Raw genomic sequence first — 17,942 nt, 5'->3', positions numbered from 1 at the left:
TTGGCATGACTCTACCTCTTTGAAGCTCTTCTCTCTCTTTTTTAATGTTTACGTTTGAGAGAGAGAAAGAGAGAATGGGGGAGGGGCCGAGAGAGGGTGGGGGGACAGAGGATCTAAATTGGGCACCGTGCTGACAGCAGTGAGCCCCAATGTGGGGCTCGAACTCATGAACTGAACTGTGAAATCATGACCTGAGCCGAAGTCAGACGCTCAACCGACTGAACTCAGACGCCCCCTTGAAGCCCTTCTTTTTGCCTGTAATCCAGCAGGCACATCAGGAGGGGAAAGCAGGCTTCTGGGAGGAGGCGGCAGGGATACAGCCCCAAGGACCCCGCCAGGCCCTGCAAACGCCACCTGAACCCAGGAACCAGGCACACCCTGGAGAGTCAACATGCTTTGCTTAATTCCTTCCTGAATTTACCTGTCCCTGGGCCTCTAGGCTAATTGAAACGCTGTGTCTGGAACACCGGTGGGGAGGGCTGGGCAGAGCTGGCTGGGGCTCAGAGGCTTGGGGACTTCTATTCCCTCCAAAGGAACTGCGACCGAGGGTGGGCATAAGGCAGCATCTTCCCTCGGTCTCTTGTTCCTGTAAATTATTTCCTCACCAACTCCTCCCTCTCCCAAAGTTGTACATGAATGTGGGTATCTATACAGATACAGATACAGATACAAATACAGGTACAGAGAGATACAGATATAGATATAGACGCTACCTGGGAGAAAACAGATCAAAAAGTGCTAACTTCAACTCTGCTGTCTTTCTTCAGATTCTCTCCTGTCCTCTATGCCGGTGGTTCCCAAATCTGGAAAATTTTTCTTTTCTTTTCATTTTTTATTTTTAATTTATTTTGAAGGTGAGACAATGTGAGCAGAGGAAGGACAGAGAGAGGGAGACACGATCCGAAGCAGGCTCCAGGCTCTGAGCTGTCAGCACAGAGCCCGATGCGGAGCTCAAATCCACAGACTGGGTGATCATGACCTGAGCCAAAGTCAGACACTCAACCGACTGAGCCACCCGGGCGCCCCTTTTCTTTTAATTCTTAAAGGGCAAGCTTGACTGGGAGAGCCTTCTGGCATCACTGGAGTTCACAGTGACTCAAAGAAATAAAAGCTATCCCACAGCCTGGAAAATGAGACTGACCTCTCAGAGATTTTACAACAAACTGGCCTTTCTTTTTTACATGACTTCTCCCCCTGGCCCTTGCCCCTCCACCTGTCCCTTCATCCACAGCTTGCTGCGTCTTGCCTGGGCCCTCCCCCCAGTTTTACTCACAGGTTGGGATACTTGAGCAGCTGGTGACCCCACCAGAGGGAGAGTCACAGCCAGGAGTAGCAGGGGGACAGCCGAGTAGATCATGGTTCAGTGGATCAGTCCTCCTGAGTCCTCAGGCTGCTGCACGATGCAGATTTCCTCCAAGAGTTGTTGGCGAGGCCCAACACAGCCGGGATGGGAGGGAAGAGGGGGCAGGAGTCGCCAAATTTACAGAGGAAGTGCTACAGCCTGTGACTAAGTCACATGGGCATCTAGGTCCCTGTGGGGCCACCTGGAACCCACATGCCCCAGTGAGAATGGTCTGCTCAGGTTCTGGGGTCTGAACCAAGAACTCAGTGAAGTGGAGACGGCTTGGGGGGGGGGGGCGGCTCCTAGGTCACAGCCAGCAATGTGTCAATAAGCTAGGTTCAGTCATGTCTCCAGGGATCTGGGAAATCTGGATTGTCCTGAAACTTCCAGGAAGCTGGGTCATTGATCCCAGAGCCCAGAAAAGACGAACATTAGGGCTGTATGTATCATACAGCCTAAGATAATTTCCAGAGTCTTAAATTTAACAAAGAACCTGGGAAAATGCTGGGAGAGATTATCAAGTAATTTCACAAAATGGTTTTGAAGTGTGGATGGCTTTTCTAAACAAGACACAAAACCCAGAAAGCCAAAAAGAAAATGAAGCTTTAATTTGGGGATGAAAAGGGCATTAGGATAAAAAAGGCAAAAGATAACATGTTTGTAGTATGATGACTGAATAAAGGGCCAAACTTAACATAAGAAATTTTTATCTTACAGCATTAAGATAGAACATGGATAAAAATAAGAAAAAAAATCAGTTTACTGAAAAAGCAATGTCAATAGTTTGATATACATAAAAATCCACATTGAAATAAGAAAATACTGTCATCTACTAATTATCAAAAGACAAGATATGTATTGATCATATTCAGTGTTGACAGAAGTGTAGTGATACGTGGGTACAAAAATGTGTGTATAAGGATGTTCAAGGCAGAGTTATTTGTGATAGTAAATGAGTTAAACAACCAAAATATCCATTCAAAAGGGACCATTCCAAACAACAAGACATTGTTGTGGAAAAAAAGTCAAGTAAACACTATTTTGGACTGCATCTCAATATATATGGTGAAGTTTAAAGTGTATATTATGCTCACCTTTATGTAAAAAAAGGGAATCTATATTAAATACTTGTGCTTTCTATACCTAGAAAAGATATTTCTAGAATGGCTATTTCTGGAAAAACACATCAGAAAGTTGGCGAGTGTTGCTTCTGGGAAGGGGAGTAAGGATCTGGGTGTGTCTGTTTGGCATATATTTTTTCTAAACAGAGGCATGTATTTTTGTAATCAAAACAAAAAAAAAAAAAAGGAAAGGGTTGATTTAAACACACACACACACACACACACACACACACAGATCCTAGAGTAAAAATCCAGTCTCAGTACATTTCTACTTCACTACCTCCTCAAGTCTCCCCTTGCTAGACGGCTATGGAAGGCATAGGGGACACATAGAACAAATACATGCATGGGAAACAAAGACTTTGTAAGTAATTCATTTCAGAAAGCTTGAAAACGGTGAAGAATCGGGTTTGAGAACCAGAGTGAGAACTACGATGCTGGGCGTGGGATGCTATCAGCATGGCGAGAACCGTGCAGTGTAGCGGCAGGTGGTCTGAGACGCTCCTGGGGGATACAGGACACTAACAGCATCTGCCACGGTCACCAAAGTGCACCAGTCAAAGCATGAAGTGGCCCCGGACAATGCTCGACAGGGGCTCCCGAGGAGCAGGGACTACAGAAGAGAGAAATGGAGCTGTTTCCATAATTTTAGAGAAGTTCGACACATCCGTGCCGGCACAAAACAATGCCTAGAAAAGATTGGAAGGAAATGCTACAGGCTCTACAACGCGTCCGTTGGCTTGACCTCAGGATTCCCCAGGACCTAGTACCGTGCACCAGAGGCCTTAAGTAACATTTGTTTCAAGTGAATCAATCCACAGATGAAACACACCAAGATGTTAACGGTGGTTCTAACTAAATGGTAGGATTTGGCATGTTTTTCTGTGTTTCTGTATTTTTCAATTTGGTACTCCATAATGGAAAAAAAGCCTTAATAAAAATGTCAAATCTGACAGTCTCAACTCCTTTCTTATGTACCAACCGGGTTCAGAGTTCTTCATGTTTGCCCAGGTGTCCTCAGTTGCCAGGAAGCACCTGCAGGTTGACTCAGGTCTCAGGCTTAGGGTGGGGTTCAGACAAACAGGTACTTATTGCTGCCTCCAACGTACTCCCCAAGTCCAAGGCCAACCATATGGCTATTGGCCTCTATTGGCGTCTGCCCTGCCGGCAGCTTTTCGGTTGCACCCTGGGGCAAAGAAATTTCTTTTCCGTTCCTTTGGGCTTTGAGCCCTCCAGGACACGTCAGCAGGGTCTTCGATAACAAAGGTTTGCGATCTGGGCTTCTCTTATCTGTATCCAAGCAGGTTATCTTAAAACCTCCTTTACTATATAAACTACTAATAGGTTACTAAAGAATAAATGTAGCTTAGACCTTTATCCCATGAGAATCCTAACTTCTTATTCTCTTTCCACCAGACATGGCATTACATTATTGGCAACAGTAAATGATAGATTGTTAGATTGGGAAGGGAACTTAGCTGAGATATTGATGCAGGCAGGCTGGGTCCAAGGATCCATCGTGGGGGGGAGGGGAGGGGGGGGTCCTGCAGGACCAGGCAAGAGGCTACAGGGTAGAAGTCAAATGCAAGCTAGGAAGAAGTGAAAACAGAGTTTACTGAATAGCACGAGTGACAGAATAACAGATGAGTGCCTGGGAGACTCAGAAAGGAAAGGAGAGTTAGTCTCATTGTAGCTTGGGGTTAGCGGTTTATATTGGAAAGGGGTCCTGTATACGTGTTCCTTCAGGAATTCAGGGTTGGTCCGTCAAAGGTGAGTGACCGGTGAATAATAGGTTTTCTCCCTTCCGTCCTTCCTTCCTTCCTTTCTTTTAAATGTATTTATTTATTTTGAGAGAGACAGAGACAGCATGAGTGGGGGAGGGGCAGAGAGAGAGGGAGACAGAGAATCCCAAGCAGCCTCCATATTGTCAGCAAGGAGCCCGATGCAGAACTCGAACTCATGAAACTATGAGATCATGACCTGAGCGAAACCAAGAGTTGGATGCTCAATCAACTGAGCCACCCAGGCGCCCCGATAGGTGGTATTCCATAAATCGTTGAAGGTGGGGACTACCGATGCCACCTTCAGCCAGGTTTGTTTGACGCTAACGTTCTGGAACATATTTGGGATCCGGCTCTTCTTAGATCCTGTCAGGTGTTTGGGGCCTGAGGACCAAAAATGATTAACTCTCTTGCTTTCCCCCTTGGAGTGGAAACCCGGGTAGCTTCTCTGGTTTTTACTCAGATGCAAATAGAAATACAGAACATGAGTCAATAGGGCCGAGCAGGAAAACGGAGATGGAGCCTTTTAAATTTTTTTTTTAACATTTATTTATTTTTGAGACAGAGAGAGACACAGCATGAATGGGGGAGGGGCAGAGAGAGAGGGAAACACAGAATCGGAAGCAGGCTCCAGGCTCTGAGCCATCAGCCCAGAGCCCGACGCGGGGCTCGAACTCTCGGACCGCGAGATCGTGACCTGAGCCGAAGTCGGACGCTTAACCGACTGAGGCGCCCCGAGATGGAGCCTTTTAAAAATGGAGTCTCTTCCTCTTAAATACAGAGAACAAACTGAGGGCTGCTGGAGGGGAGGTGGGCGGGGGGGGGGGGGGTTAAATGGGGGATGGGCACTAAGGAGGGCACTTGTTGGGATGAGCACTGGGTGTCATAAGTAAGAGACGAATCACTGGGTTCTGCTCCTGAAGTCAAAACTGCACTGTATGTTAACTAACTTGAATTTAAGTAAGTAAATAAATAAATAAACAAACAAATAAATGGAGTCTCCTCAGTTTCCCTATCTCAGTATTATCTACTTCAGCCTTCTCATAGAGGAGGAAAAGGAGCCCAGAGGAGAAACTGACTTGGCAAAGATCACACAATTAGTGGATGGCCGAGCCAAAGCTTGAAGCCAGGTGTTCTGACTTTGAATTGAGGGAATTTCGATACAGGGAATTAAGCTGGATTAATTTTAAATATAGAATAACTAGAACTTCTGGCTACAAAAATAAAGATAATATGAGATAGCATTGATCCCACAAAGAAAGCAGTTCTTCAAAAAGGCTTCTTTTCCTAAGGAGGAGAGGAAAATAAATACAATCTAAAACCAGGCAAGGGTAGGAGGGTATGAATCAGGCAGTTTCTTTGCAAGTCAGCTCACGAATACCTTACTTATCTAGAGGTCCTTATTTGGCAAATGTGACCATTGGGAATAAACCTGTGATCTACAAGGAAAAATACGAAATACCTTACACAAATCACCAAAGGCTTCCAGATGGTAATATAACTCCGCGAAAGAAGTTTTGTTTTGTTTTGTTTTGTTTTTTCTTTTTCTCCTCTGAGTGAACAGCTATGTATTAAGGTTTGATGAGGGGCAACTAATGGAGAAGCAGACACAGGAGTCAGACAGCTGGGGATCCAAATCGGCTTCATTACGGGAAGAGCTGAGTGGGAGAAGGTGGTTTGGATCTCAGCCAGATGCACTTCCCAATACATCCTCCTCGAACTGAATTTGCGAAGCTGGACCCTGATACAGCCAGGCATCTCCGGGTCTCCCTTGCGGGGACGGGCTTGCTGAGAGCGAGTCTGGAGGATGGGCCACTCCCAAAGAGGGTACACCCAGAGCCTGTTCTGCATGTCTTATCAAGCAGTTAAACCACTTTTTTGCTTGGGGAAGAGGTTGGGGGGTGAGGCGGGAACAAACGGTCTATCCTTCCGGGGAGGAGAATTTCCCTCCCTTCAGTGGAAAGAAAGGGGAGAAGAATTGAAGAAGCTTCCTTGCCAGCACCATCCAAGATGATAACATGGTTTGTTTCAATATTCTAGTGAAAGAGAAAACTGGAAAACTTCACTTAACTAATTGACGAAATATACAAATGGGTAGATTTTATCAAGTCAGTAAACCTAGAAAATGCGTTTCAATATAAGCCATATAGGAAGGTGTGCGAGAGCAAAACATAGTAGGTACTTGTACTGGAAAACCTACTTTCATGCTTATATTCTACTTACTTTTTGACTCGCTTCCTAGAATTACCTTCCATCCATAATCCCCGGTTTACTGTGGAACTAGTCGTTTTACACCGTCATGCTGCTCTCTGATCACAGTGGAGTCAGTGAGGACACATCTAATGCCACCTTGGGAACATTTCTCTCTTCTGAGATATTCTAGGAGATGGGACCTAGTAAGAGCCTGAGGTCGGACCTGCAACACGTAAAACTCAGCAGCTACTGTTTTTCGGCTGCGTGGACTGGGGAGATGGTCCGGGCTTAAAGGAAGAGTGAGACTAACGTGTGGACGGAAACAGAAGAAGGGAAAATTGGAAGGTGTGTGGAAGAGGGAAGGAAACGGACAGTCCATCGTTTCAACTTTAGTTTATCCTTTCTTTTTTTCTTTTAATGTTTCTTTATTTTTGACAGACAGAGCGAGCAGAGGAGGGGCAGAGAGAGAGGGAGACAGAGGATCCGAAGCAGGCTCTGCGCTGTCAGCGGGCGATGCGGGGCTCGAACTCACCAACCTCGAGATCACGATCCCAGCCAAAGTCCGACGCTTAACTGACTGAGACACGCAGGTGCCCCCAACTTGAGTTTATTCTGGATGCTTATTTGCACTCCTGATCTTGAGTCCCATCAGGGACCCCAACTTCTTTCAATGATTTCCCTTCTTGCTTGAGCTAGTTAGGGCAGGTTTCTGTTATTTATAATTAAAGGAATGTGTATGGACACGTGCTCAGAAAAGCCAAGGAAGCTATAATAATAGTGGAAAAGTGGTTATTGTATTAAACTACAGGATTACAGGACCTTGTGATTCAAGACAATCACTTCATCTTTCTAGAGACCTCACTTTTCACACCAGTACAATGAAGGAGTTGAATTATATGATCTTTGGAGCACAGTTGACCCTTGAACACCATGAGTTTGAACTGCGCGGGTCCACTTATATGCAATTTTTTTTCGGGGCGCCTGGGTGGTTCAGTCAATTAAGTGTCCGACTTCGGCTCAGGTCACGAGCTTGTAGTCCGTGAGTTCGAGCCTCACATTGCCCTATGCTCTACCTTTTATTCCCATGACCTATTCATCCCATACCTGGAAGTCTGTACCTTCCATTCCCTTTCACCCCTTTCACCCATCCCCCTCCATTCCCTTTCTTATGATTTTCTCAAGATTTCACTTTCTCTAAGTTACTTTATTATAAGAATGTAGTATATAATATATGCAACACACAAAATATATGTTAATTGACTGTTTATATGATCAATAAGGCTTGCCCTCAACAGTAGGCTATTTGTGGTTAAGTTTCTGGGGAGTCAAACGGTATACGTGGATTTTGGACTGTGCTAGGGGTCAGCACCCCTAACCCTTGAGTTGTTCAAAGGTCAACTGTACTTTATTTTTTTTTTAATTTTTATTTTTCAACGTTTATTTATTTTTTTGGGGACAGAGAGAGACAGAGCATGAATGGGGGAGGGGCAGAGAGAGAGGGAGACACAGAATCGGAAACAGGCTCCAGGCTCTGAGCCATCAGCCCAGAGCCCGACCCGGGGCTCGAACTCACAGACCGAGAGATCGTGACCTGGCTGAAGTCGGACGCTTAACCGACTGCGCCACCCAGGCGCCCCAAAGGCCAACTGTACTTTAAAAATGTTGTTCCACTTCTTTCTGGCCTTCATGGTTTCTGATGAAAAATCCATGGTTATTGTTCCCTTGTAAGTAATGTATCATTTCTATGGCTGCTTTCAAGGTTTTTTCTTTGTCTTTAATTTTTAGCTGTTACAAGGTGGCTAGGCTGGGCCTTTTTTTAAGGCTTACCCTGTTTTGGATTCACTGAGCCTTTTCCATACGTAGCTTTATGTGTCCCATCAAATTTGAGCCATTATTTCTTCAAATAGTTTATCTGCACCACGTTCTTTCTCCTCTCTTTCTTGGACTCTAATGCCAAATATTAGACTTTTATTTTCTGTACTTTTTCATAGACCTGTGTTCAGGTTTTCAAATTTTTTCCCTCTGTTGTGAATAACAGGTGTGATTTACTTAAGGATGTTGAGATAGGAAAATTATCCTGGATTATCTGGGTGGGCCCAATGTAATCACACACTTCCTTATAAAAGGACGACAGGAATATGAGGGACAAAAAAACACAAAAAACAAAACAAAAAAAAACAATCTACAACAGAAGCAGAGGTTGGAGTGATGCACTTCGAAGCTGGAGAAAGGGACCACGAGCCAAAGAACGCAGGCAGCCGCTAGAAGCTGGAAGAAGGAAGGAAATGGATTCTTCTCTGGAACCTTCAGAAGAAATGCAGCCCTACCGACATCTTGATGTTAACCCTGCAACATTCCTTCAGACTTCTGATCCTCATAACTGTAAGATACGACGTTTGTTTTGTTTTAAATCCTTATGTTTGCAGTAATTTGTTACAGAAGCAATAGGAAACCAATACAGAGTCTATGCAGTAATTTAAAAAAATTATGATTACGGCATTACCATTTGGTTCTTTATATTTTCTATGTCTTCGCTGAGACTTTTCATCTTCTCATTCAACAATGTTCATACGACATTTTTAAAATACTTGCCTTAATGTCTTCTTTTTGATCATTCCAACGTCTGCGTCATTTCAGCATTGGTGCCTGTTGATTGTTGTTTTTTTTCTTTTTTTTCCCCATGTGAGTTGAGATTTCCTATTTTTTTATATGCCAAGTAATTTTGGATTGTATCTGGACATGTGATATTATGTTATGAGACTGCAGGGACGCCTGTGTGGCTCAGTTGGTTGAGCGACCAACTTCGGCTCAGGTCATGATCTCACGGTTTGTGAGTTTGAGCCCCGTGTCCAGCTCTGTGCTGACAGCTCAGAGCCTGGAGCCTGCTACGGAATCTGGGTCTCCCTCGCTCTCTGCCCCTCCCCCACTCACGCTCTGTCTCTCTCTGTCTCAGAAATAAATAAACATTAAAAAAATTTTTTTAATTTAAATCCTATAGAAAATGTTTCTATTTTTGTGTAAGCGGGCAATTGACTGGTTTGGTTCATGTCATGAGATCTGCCCAACCTACCGTGGATTGTATTTTTCACATCAGTTCCCTTTTCACCAGCCGGCACAGTGCTCTTCAGATCTGCTGCGAATATGCCCCCTAGTGGTCAGTTTGCGCCCTGGTGACGGTCTGTCTCTTACTGTAGTTCTGTCTACGGTATGCTGTTTGGGGTCAGATTCACGCAGGCACAAGTGGAAGATGAACTCAGGAGTTCATAAAACTCAATGGGGTCGTTTTTCTAAACTCCCTCTCTCTCAAGTTAGTCAAATGACTCTGGAATGATACTCTTGTCAAAGTAGCAGGCACGTAGCACACTTACAACGGTCTCCATTGCATGTGTTTAAAAACATTGTTAAGAGCATTGCAGAATGTTTATCACACCGATTCTCTTAAGTAGCACTCTTCTCAAAGTAGCACAGCACTCTTATAACCATCTTTATTACATTTTTTAATTTATTTTTTTTAATATAATGTACTGTTAAATTAGCTAACATACAGGGTGTACAGAGTGCTCTTGGTTTTGGGGTAGATTCCTGTGATTCGTCACTTACATACAGCCCCCAGTGCTCATCCCAACAAGTGCCCTCCTCAATGCCCATCACCCATTTTCCCCTCTCCCCCCACGCATCAACCCTCAGCTTGTTCTCTGCATTTAAGAGTCACTTATGGTTTGCCTCCCTCCCTCTCTGTTTGTAACGATTTTCCCCCCTTCCCTTCCCCCATGGTCTTCTGTTAAGTTTCTCAAGATCCACATATGAGTGAAAACATGATATCCGTCTTTCTCTGACTGACTTATTTCAATCAGTGTAATAGCTTCCAGTTCCATCCACGTTGCTGCAAATGGCATAATTTCATTCTTTCTCATTGCCAAGTAGTATTCCACTGTATATATAAACCACATCTTCTTTATCCATTCATCAGTTGATGGACATGTAGGCTCTTTCCATAATTTGGCTATTGTTGAAAGTGCTGCTATTAACATTGGGGTACATGTGCCCCTATGCATCAGCACTCCTGTACCCTTTGGATAAATTCCCAGTAGTGCTATTGCTGGGTCGTAGGGCAGTTCTATTACATTTGTCTGTGTTTTTTAAATTTTCTAAATGAATTCTAGAATGACAATCATATCCATCTCCTTAAAACATTTTCTTTATAGCAGGTGAGTGGCACTTTTACAGTCATCATTATTACATGTGTTTTTAAACACTTTTCTAAATTTAGAAGAGCTAAGTATTCTTAGAACACTCAAGGGGCACCTGGGTGGCTCAGTCGGTTGAGCTTCTGACTTCGGCTCAGGTCATGATCTCACGGTCTATGAGTTCGAGCCCCGTGTCGGGCTCTGTGCTGACAGCTCAGAGCCTGGAGCCTGCTTCGGATTCTGTGTCTCCCTCTCTCTCCCCATCCTTGCTCACGTTCTGTCTCTCTCTGTTTCTCAAAAATGAATAAACATAAAACATTTTTTGAAAAAAAAAAAAAGGAATAATTCTTCAGCAGGACCAGGGTGACAGTGACCATGGCTGCCAGGGACCCCAGCCACAGGCACCTTCTTCATGAGAGAATTATTTCTTCTAATATATACCTAGGCTTTCATTTCTCAAATGAAATTTCTAGCACTGCATACAATTTAAAGGCTGTGCCTGGATAAAGATGGGATTTTTAGAAATAACCTATCAAGAGTGCTTTATCCTACTTAATTCTCCCTTGGCTTTTTACCTATTGCCTTAGTTGCAAGCCTTGTTCCTTTATTTATCCATTCCCACTTTATCAAATGTTAGAACTGTATGGTTTTATGCTAAATTGTAGGACTTTACAGTTCTACGGTGTTAGCTCTGCACACTTTGCTATAATCTGGCAGATATGTCTTTAAAGGTAGTACATTTGAAGCAACTCTACCAAAATAATAAAAGGCCCGATAATAATAATAAATAAAATAATAAAACACCCTATTCCTGGTATTCTTCTGTCTTTCCCTACTGGCCACCAATACATTTTTGGTTGGAAGAGATTTGTATGTGTTATTTTGTGCTTTTCTTTTAAATACCATGCTGTTTTACCTTTTTAAGTTGAGATAAAAATTCACTTCATATAAAATTTTAAAGGGTACATTTCAATAGTTTTTAATATATTCCCAAGGTTGTGCCACAACTATCTAATTCCAGAACATTTTCATCACCCCGAAAGAAACCCCATGCCTGTTAGAAGTTATTCTCAGTCCTCCTCACCCTCATTGCCTGGCAATCGCTAATCCACTTTCTGTCTCTATGGGTTTACCTGTTCTGGAAATTTCATACAAATGGAACCATACAATATATGGTCCTTTGTGCCTGGCCTCTTTCACACAGCATAATGGTTAAAGGTTCATCCACGTTGCAGCTCGGATCAGGCCGCCGTTCCTTTTTTGTGGCTGAATAATATTCCACCGTGTGGATATACACATTTTGTTCATCCATTCATCAGTTGAAAGACATTTAGGTTATTTCCATTTTTTGGCTATTATAAATAATGCTCCTGTGAGCATCATGTACAGGTTTTGGGGTATATTCCCAGGAGTGGAATTGCTAGGTCATATGGTAACTCCATGGTTAACTTTTTGGGGAACTGTCCAACATTTTTGCATAGGTGCTGCATCATTTTGTAATTCTACCAGCAACACACGCAAGAATTCCAGTTTCTCCTCATCTTTGCCAACAACTGTTATTTTCTGCGTTTTCCTCCTTTTTTTTTTTTTTTTTTTTTTTTGCAACCACTCACCTTTCTTTTTAATGACTGTATATTTTACCACATTGGTTTACCATTGTTTACAGTTTGGGTCCTTAATTCACTGGACATTTTGATTGCCTGCATTTTCCCCCTCCAGTGATAAATATGGCTCTTTAAAATCTTGGCAATAAAGATTCTTTTCTTTCAGCTTACTTCCTGGAAGTATATTCTTCCAGTGTGGGGTCACTAGGGTAATGAATACGAAGAGTTTTATAGGACTTCCTGGTGACAGCAACACATATTTCTTTATCCCCTCACAGTTCATTTAATTCAGTGAAAGCTTAACGAAGCCCCTCTCTTCCTCGCCGCTCACTGGGGGTGAGCAGCCATCTCCTACTTGGCATCACAGCTGCCCTCAGACCTTTGGTGAAGCCCGAGATCATTAAAAAGAGGACCAAAAAGTTCATCCGGCACCAGTCAGACCGATCTGTCAAAATCAAGCGTGACTGGTGGAAACCCAGAGGCATTGACAATAGGGTACCCAGAAGTCGATGCCCAGCACTGGTTATGGGAGCGTCAAGAAAGCCAAGCATGTGCTGCCCAGTGGCTTCTGGAAGTTCCGAGTCCACAACGCCAGGGAGCTTGAAGTGCTGCTGATGCGCAGCAAATCTCACTGTGCAGGGATTGTCTACAATGTGTCCCCCCGGAGACCCGCGAAGCCATGGTGGAAAGAACAGCCCAACTGTCCATCAGAGTCACCAGTCCTGATGCCAGGCTGCACGACGAAGAAAAGTGAATAGACAGCTCATATGCATATTGTGCTTATGTTAATAAAACCATAAAAGTACCAAGGCGGGGGCGGGGGGGCGGCGAAGGGACTTACTGAGGACTTGCTGAGTACAAGGCATTATGCTAGGTTCCGGGGTTTACAGTTGTGGTCCTTACCCTCAAGGCACTCAGAATCCAGTAAGACAGATAAGACAATAGAAAATTTCTGGGGCGCCTGGATGGCTCAGTCGGTTAAGCATCCGACTTCGGCTCAGGTCACCATCTCGCAGTTCGTGACTTCGAGCCCCCGCGTCGGGCTCTGTGCTGTCACCCTGGAGCCCACTTTGGATCCTCTGTTCCACCCCCCTCTCTGTCCCTCCCCAGCTCGTGCTCTCTCTCTCAAAAATAAATAAACATTAGGGAGTGCCTGGGTGCCTCAGTTGGTTAAGTGTCTGACTCTTGATTTCGGCTCAGGCCGTGATCTCACAGTTTCATGGGTTCAAGCCCTGTGTCAGGCTCTGCGCTGACAGCATGGAGCCTGCTTAGGATTCTCTCTCTTCCATTCTCTCTACCCCTCCCCCACTCAGGCTCACTTGCTCTCTCTCTCTCTCTCTCCCTCTCTTTCTCTCAAAATAAAGAAATAAACTTAAAAAATAAATACACATTAAAAATAGAGGATTTATAACATGTAAGTGTGAAGAAAGAGGTATGTACAGTGAGAAGGGAAACAAAGGCAAGAGAAATGTAGCTGAAATTAAATCTCTTTACAGCCTGCAGCCCACTGATAGACACCTGAAACACGCAGAGCGTGACCTTCCTCAAGCAACTCATGGTTGCCTTACTTCCTTCATGGTTTTGTTTTATTAAAGACTAAAAGTAACCTTATCTTAACAGTAGCTAGCCCCTCAAGGTCCTAAAAGCCTTGCTTTCAAGTTTCTTAGAGATCTATGCGATCCCTAACCCCCACTAACTTAAAAGTATATAATCAGTCACTCCTCGCAACCCCAGTGCAGCTCTTTCTGCCCTCAGGTCCTGTCCCCGTGCTTTAATAAAATCACCTTTTTGCACCAAAGATGTCTCAAGAATTCTTTCTTAGCCATTTGCTCAAGAGTCCCATCACACAGGATGCTCTAGAAGCGCAGAGAAACAGTGGGATCAAGCCCGTGTGTGTGTGTGTGTGTGTGAGTGTGTGCGCGCGCGCGCGCGCGCGCGCGCGCGCGCGCGCGCGCGCGCGCGCGAGTTAAGAGGAGTCAGAATAAAAACAGAATTCAGAGCAATCACGGGAGGAAGAGGTTTCAAGGAAAGACAGCAGGCAGTGTAAGCCGATGAAAAGTCCGATAAGAAGTCTTAAAGAGTCTATCTGATTTAACAACAAAGTGAGGAGCCCCGAGGCAACCATTTCAGGAGAGCTGGTGAGGTTGGAAACCAGAGTGGAGAGGGTTGAGAGTGGGTGGGAGATTCGGAAGCAAGAGACAGCTTATGTTAATTAAAGCCTTGGGACAAGGGGTTTTACTGTTTTAGTTTGTTTTGACTTCTTTTTGATCAATACCTTAAAAGAATTCACGGGCAATTTAGTGGTTTTGAAATCTTTTCCTGATGAAGCTTACCTTACTGTCTTCATTCTAGCTAATCTGGGGTGGTAGAGTGTTTGCAAAGATGATTGCAATAATTCCCTCCCATTCTGTGCAGGCCCCCTTGCCAGGTGACTTTGCCATTCCATCCATTAAGAAGTGAAATCTAGAGGCGTCTGTGTGGCTCAGTCGGGGTTAAGCATCCGACTTTGACTCAGGTCATGATCTCGCGGTTTGTGGGTTCGAGCCCCGCGTTGGGCTCTGTGCTGACAGCTCAGAGCCTGGAGCCTCCTTCGGATTCTGGGTCTCCTTCTCTCTCTGCAAGAAGTGAAATCTATTTTCCTTCCCACGAATCTGGGCTGGCCTTGTGATTTACTTTGTCCAGGAGAATGAGACAGAAGTGACACTGTGTGATTTCTGAGCCTAGGCTTTGAAAGGCCTTGCAGCTCCTACTTACCCCCTCTTGAAACAGCCCAGCTAAGTCCACTCCAAATTGCTGACCCACAGAATTGTAAGCAAATAAAATGGCTGTTATTTTAAGCTACTAGGTTTTGCATGATCTGTTATGTGGTGATAAATAACTTTTACATCTGCTTCACCTTTTATTTTCTTAGGGCACCTGGGGGGCTCAGTTGGTTAATCATCCAACTCCGGCGCAGGTTATGATCTCACGGTTTGTAGTTCGAGCCCCGCGTCCAGCTCTGTGCTGACAGCTCAGAGCCTGGAGCCTGGTTCGGATTCTGTGTGTGTGTGTCTCTCTCTCTGCCTCTCCCCCACTCATGCTCTGTCTCTGTCTCTCTCAAATATAAATAAACATTAAAGAAAAAACCTTTTATTTTCTTGCAGCTTATGCCAACTGATACAGAATTTCATTATGAAAGACTATCATAGTATCATTAGTACACTTGAAGAGCTGTTTCTGTATCTCATCCTCTAGATTATTTATTTAAATTTTTTTTCCATTTATTTAGTTTTGAGAAACAGAGTGAGACAAAGCGTGAGCGGGGGAGGGGCAGAGACAGAAGGAAACACAGAATCTGAAGCAGGCTCCAGGCTCTGTGCTGACCGCTTGCTCCGAGCAAGCGGTCAGCACAGAGCCTGATGTGGGGCTTGAACCCATGAACTGTGAGATCATGACCTGAGCCGAAGTCAGACACTCAACCGACTGAGGCACCCAGGCGCCCCTAGATTATTTATTTAAATGTTAAATCAACATCTATGAGATTTCAGAGTTTTTAGAAAGTTTAGTTTTGGTTCCAACCCTTTGTTTCCAATCTTCAAGTCAATTCTCTGAAACAAAATATCTCAAACTTTTAACAGTGAACTTTTCTTTTTTTTTTTTTTTTTAACGTTTATTCATTTTTGAGAGACAGAGAGACAGAGCGTGAGTGAGTGGGGGAGGAGCAGAGACAGAGGGAGACACAGAATCCCAAGCAGGCTCCAGGCTCTGAGCTGTTAGCACAGAGCCCAATGCGGGGCTCGAACACACTGACCACGAGATCATGACCTGAGCTAAAGTCGGACGCTTAACCGACTGAGCCAGCCAGGTGCCCCTAACAGTGAACTTTTTTTTTTTTTTAACGTTTATTTATTTTTGGGACAGAGAGAGACGGAGCATGAACGGGGGAGGGGCAGAGAGAGGGGGAGACATAGAATCGGAAACAGGCTCCAGGCTCTGAGCCATCAGCCCAGAGCCCGACGCGGGGCTCGAACTCACGGACCGCGAGATCGTGACCTGAGCTGAAGTCGGATGCTTAACAGACTGCGCCACTCAGGCGCCCCAACAGTGAACTTTTTTTTTTTTTTTTATATTTAGTTTTTTTTTTTTTTTTTCAACGTTTATTTATTTTTGGGACAGAGAGAGACAGAGCATGAACGGGGGAGGGTCAGAGAGAGAGGGAGACACAGAATCGGAAGCAGGCTCCAGGCTCCGAGCTGTCAGCCCAGAGCCCGACGCGGGGCTCGAACTCACGGACCGCGAGATCGTGACCTGGCTGAAGTCGGACGCTTAACCGACTGCGCCACCCAGGCGCCCCCAACAGTGAACTTTTTAAAGGGGGTGTGGTGAGAGGCGGGAAGAGAGAAACTTTGAAGAGCTAGGGCATTGGATGGTACTGGTCATTCACAGAATGCAGTAATAATGTATCGCTTGTGTGGCATCCACGTTTTATTCCATTTTGCATCTCCATGGTCTATAATGGTATCTGTATTTGGCACATGGCTGGAGTGCAACAAGGATACAGGAGGAGATAACGAACTGCTATTTCTACACATTGTTTCATATTTGTAAGCCTTGTTTCCTGAAAATAGAACCAGCTTCTGCTAGAGTTCTGGTCTAGCAGGCAGCACAGCCTTGGGTATATCAAGGAAGATCTCAAAGCCCTATGCAGTAGATATCTATGTTGACAACTATTGCCTGAACTCCTGCCCTAGATTTCTGGGGATTCTTACAGGAAAATGAATTACAGCAATATTCCCTTCTCTCTTGCTCCTCTTAGGTTTCTCTGCTAGTATGTTTCTCTTCCACGGAAAACTAAATAACTGTTGATCTCAACTCCAATGACTCAAAGTTTTAGGAAGACAAAAATAATCCTCAAAAATGGGGTGTCTTGTATGGCTCTATATCCAAACTGAAATAATAATAATAATAATGAAGAGAATAGTGGTTATATTTGGTTGTATCTGCAGACCTGGCATTAGATGAAGCAAAAAGGAATAAGGAGATGGGGTGATGGCACTCTGGCTACCCATCTGAATGATTTGTACTTGGTTCACCTAGAGTTCTGCTTCCATTCTAGTGCGATAACGATGGGGCGGGGGGATGTTTGTGTAGGAGGGGTATCAACTCTCTGCTTGGAAAATCAGATGCTGGGTCATTGCCAGAACTTCAAGAATGCTTAAAATAAGAGTTTTCCCACTATAAAATTTTGCCTGAGATCAATTTTTATTTATTTTTTTTATTTATTTTATTTTTTTTAATGTTTATTTATTTTGGGGACAGAGAGAGACAGAGCATGAACGGGGGAGGGGCAGAGAGAGAGGGAGACACAGAATCAGAAACAGGCTCCAGGCTCTGAGCCATCAGCCCAGAGCCTGACGCGGGGCTCGAACTCACGGACCGCGAGATCGTGACCTGGCTGAAGTCGGACGCTTAACCGACTGCGCCACCCAGGCGCCCCTGAGATCAATTTTTAAAAAAGATTTTATATTTAAGTAATCTCTACACCCAACATAGGGCTTGAACTCATGACCCCGAGAACAAGCGTTGCATGTTCCACCGACTGAGCCAGCCAGGTGCCCCTGCCTGAGATCAGTTTTTTTTTTTAAGTTTATTTATTTTTGAGAGAGAGAGAGAGTGAGCGAGAGAGTGAGCAGGGGGAAGGGCAGAGAGAGAGGGAGACAGAATTGCAAGCAGGC

The 17,942-nt window shown here is 44.4% G+C and overlaps 1 pseudogene; it reads left to right on the top strand.

Annotated features, from left to right (window-relative positions):
* The first annotated feature begins 9,578 nt into the window (after positions 1-9,578).
* On the top strand, positions 9,579-12,982 carry LOC124503977 (60S ribosomal protein L32-like; annotated as a pseudogene).
* Positions 12,983-17,942: the final 4,960 nt, after the last annotated feature.

Source organism: Lynx rufus, unplaced genomic scaffold (assembly GCF_022079265.1).
Source record: "Lynx rufus isolate CCGP_SWC_20201006 ecotype Redwood Valley unplaced genomic scaffold, mLynRuf1.p SCAF_8, whole genome shotgun sequence".
In the NCBI taxonomy this organism is placed as follows: domain Eukaryota; kingdom Metazoa; phylum Chordata; class Mammalia; order Carnivora; family Felidae; genus Lynx; species Lynx rufus.
This window is presented reverse-complemented; position numbering and strand designations above follow the sequence as displayed.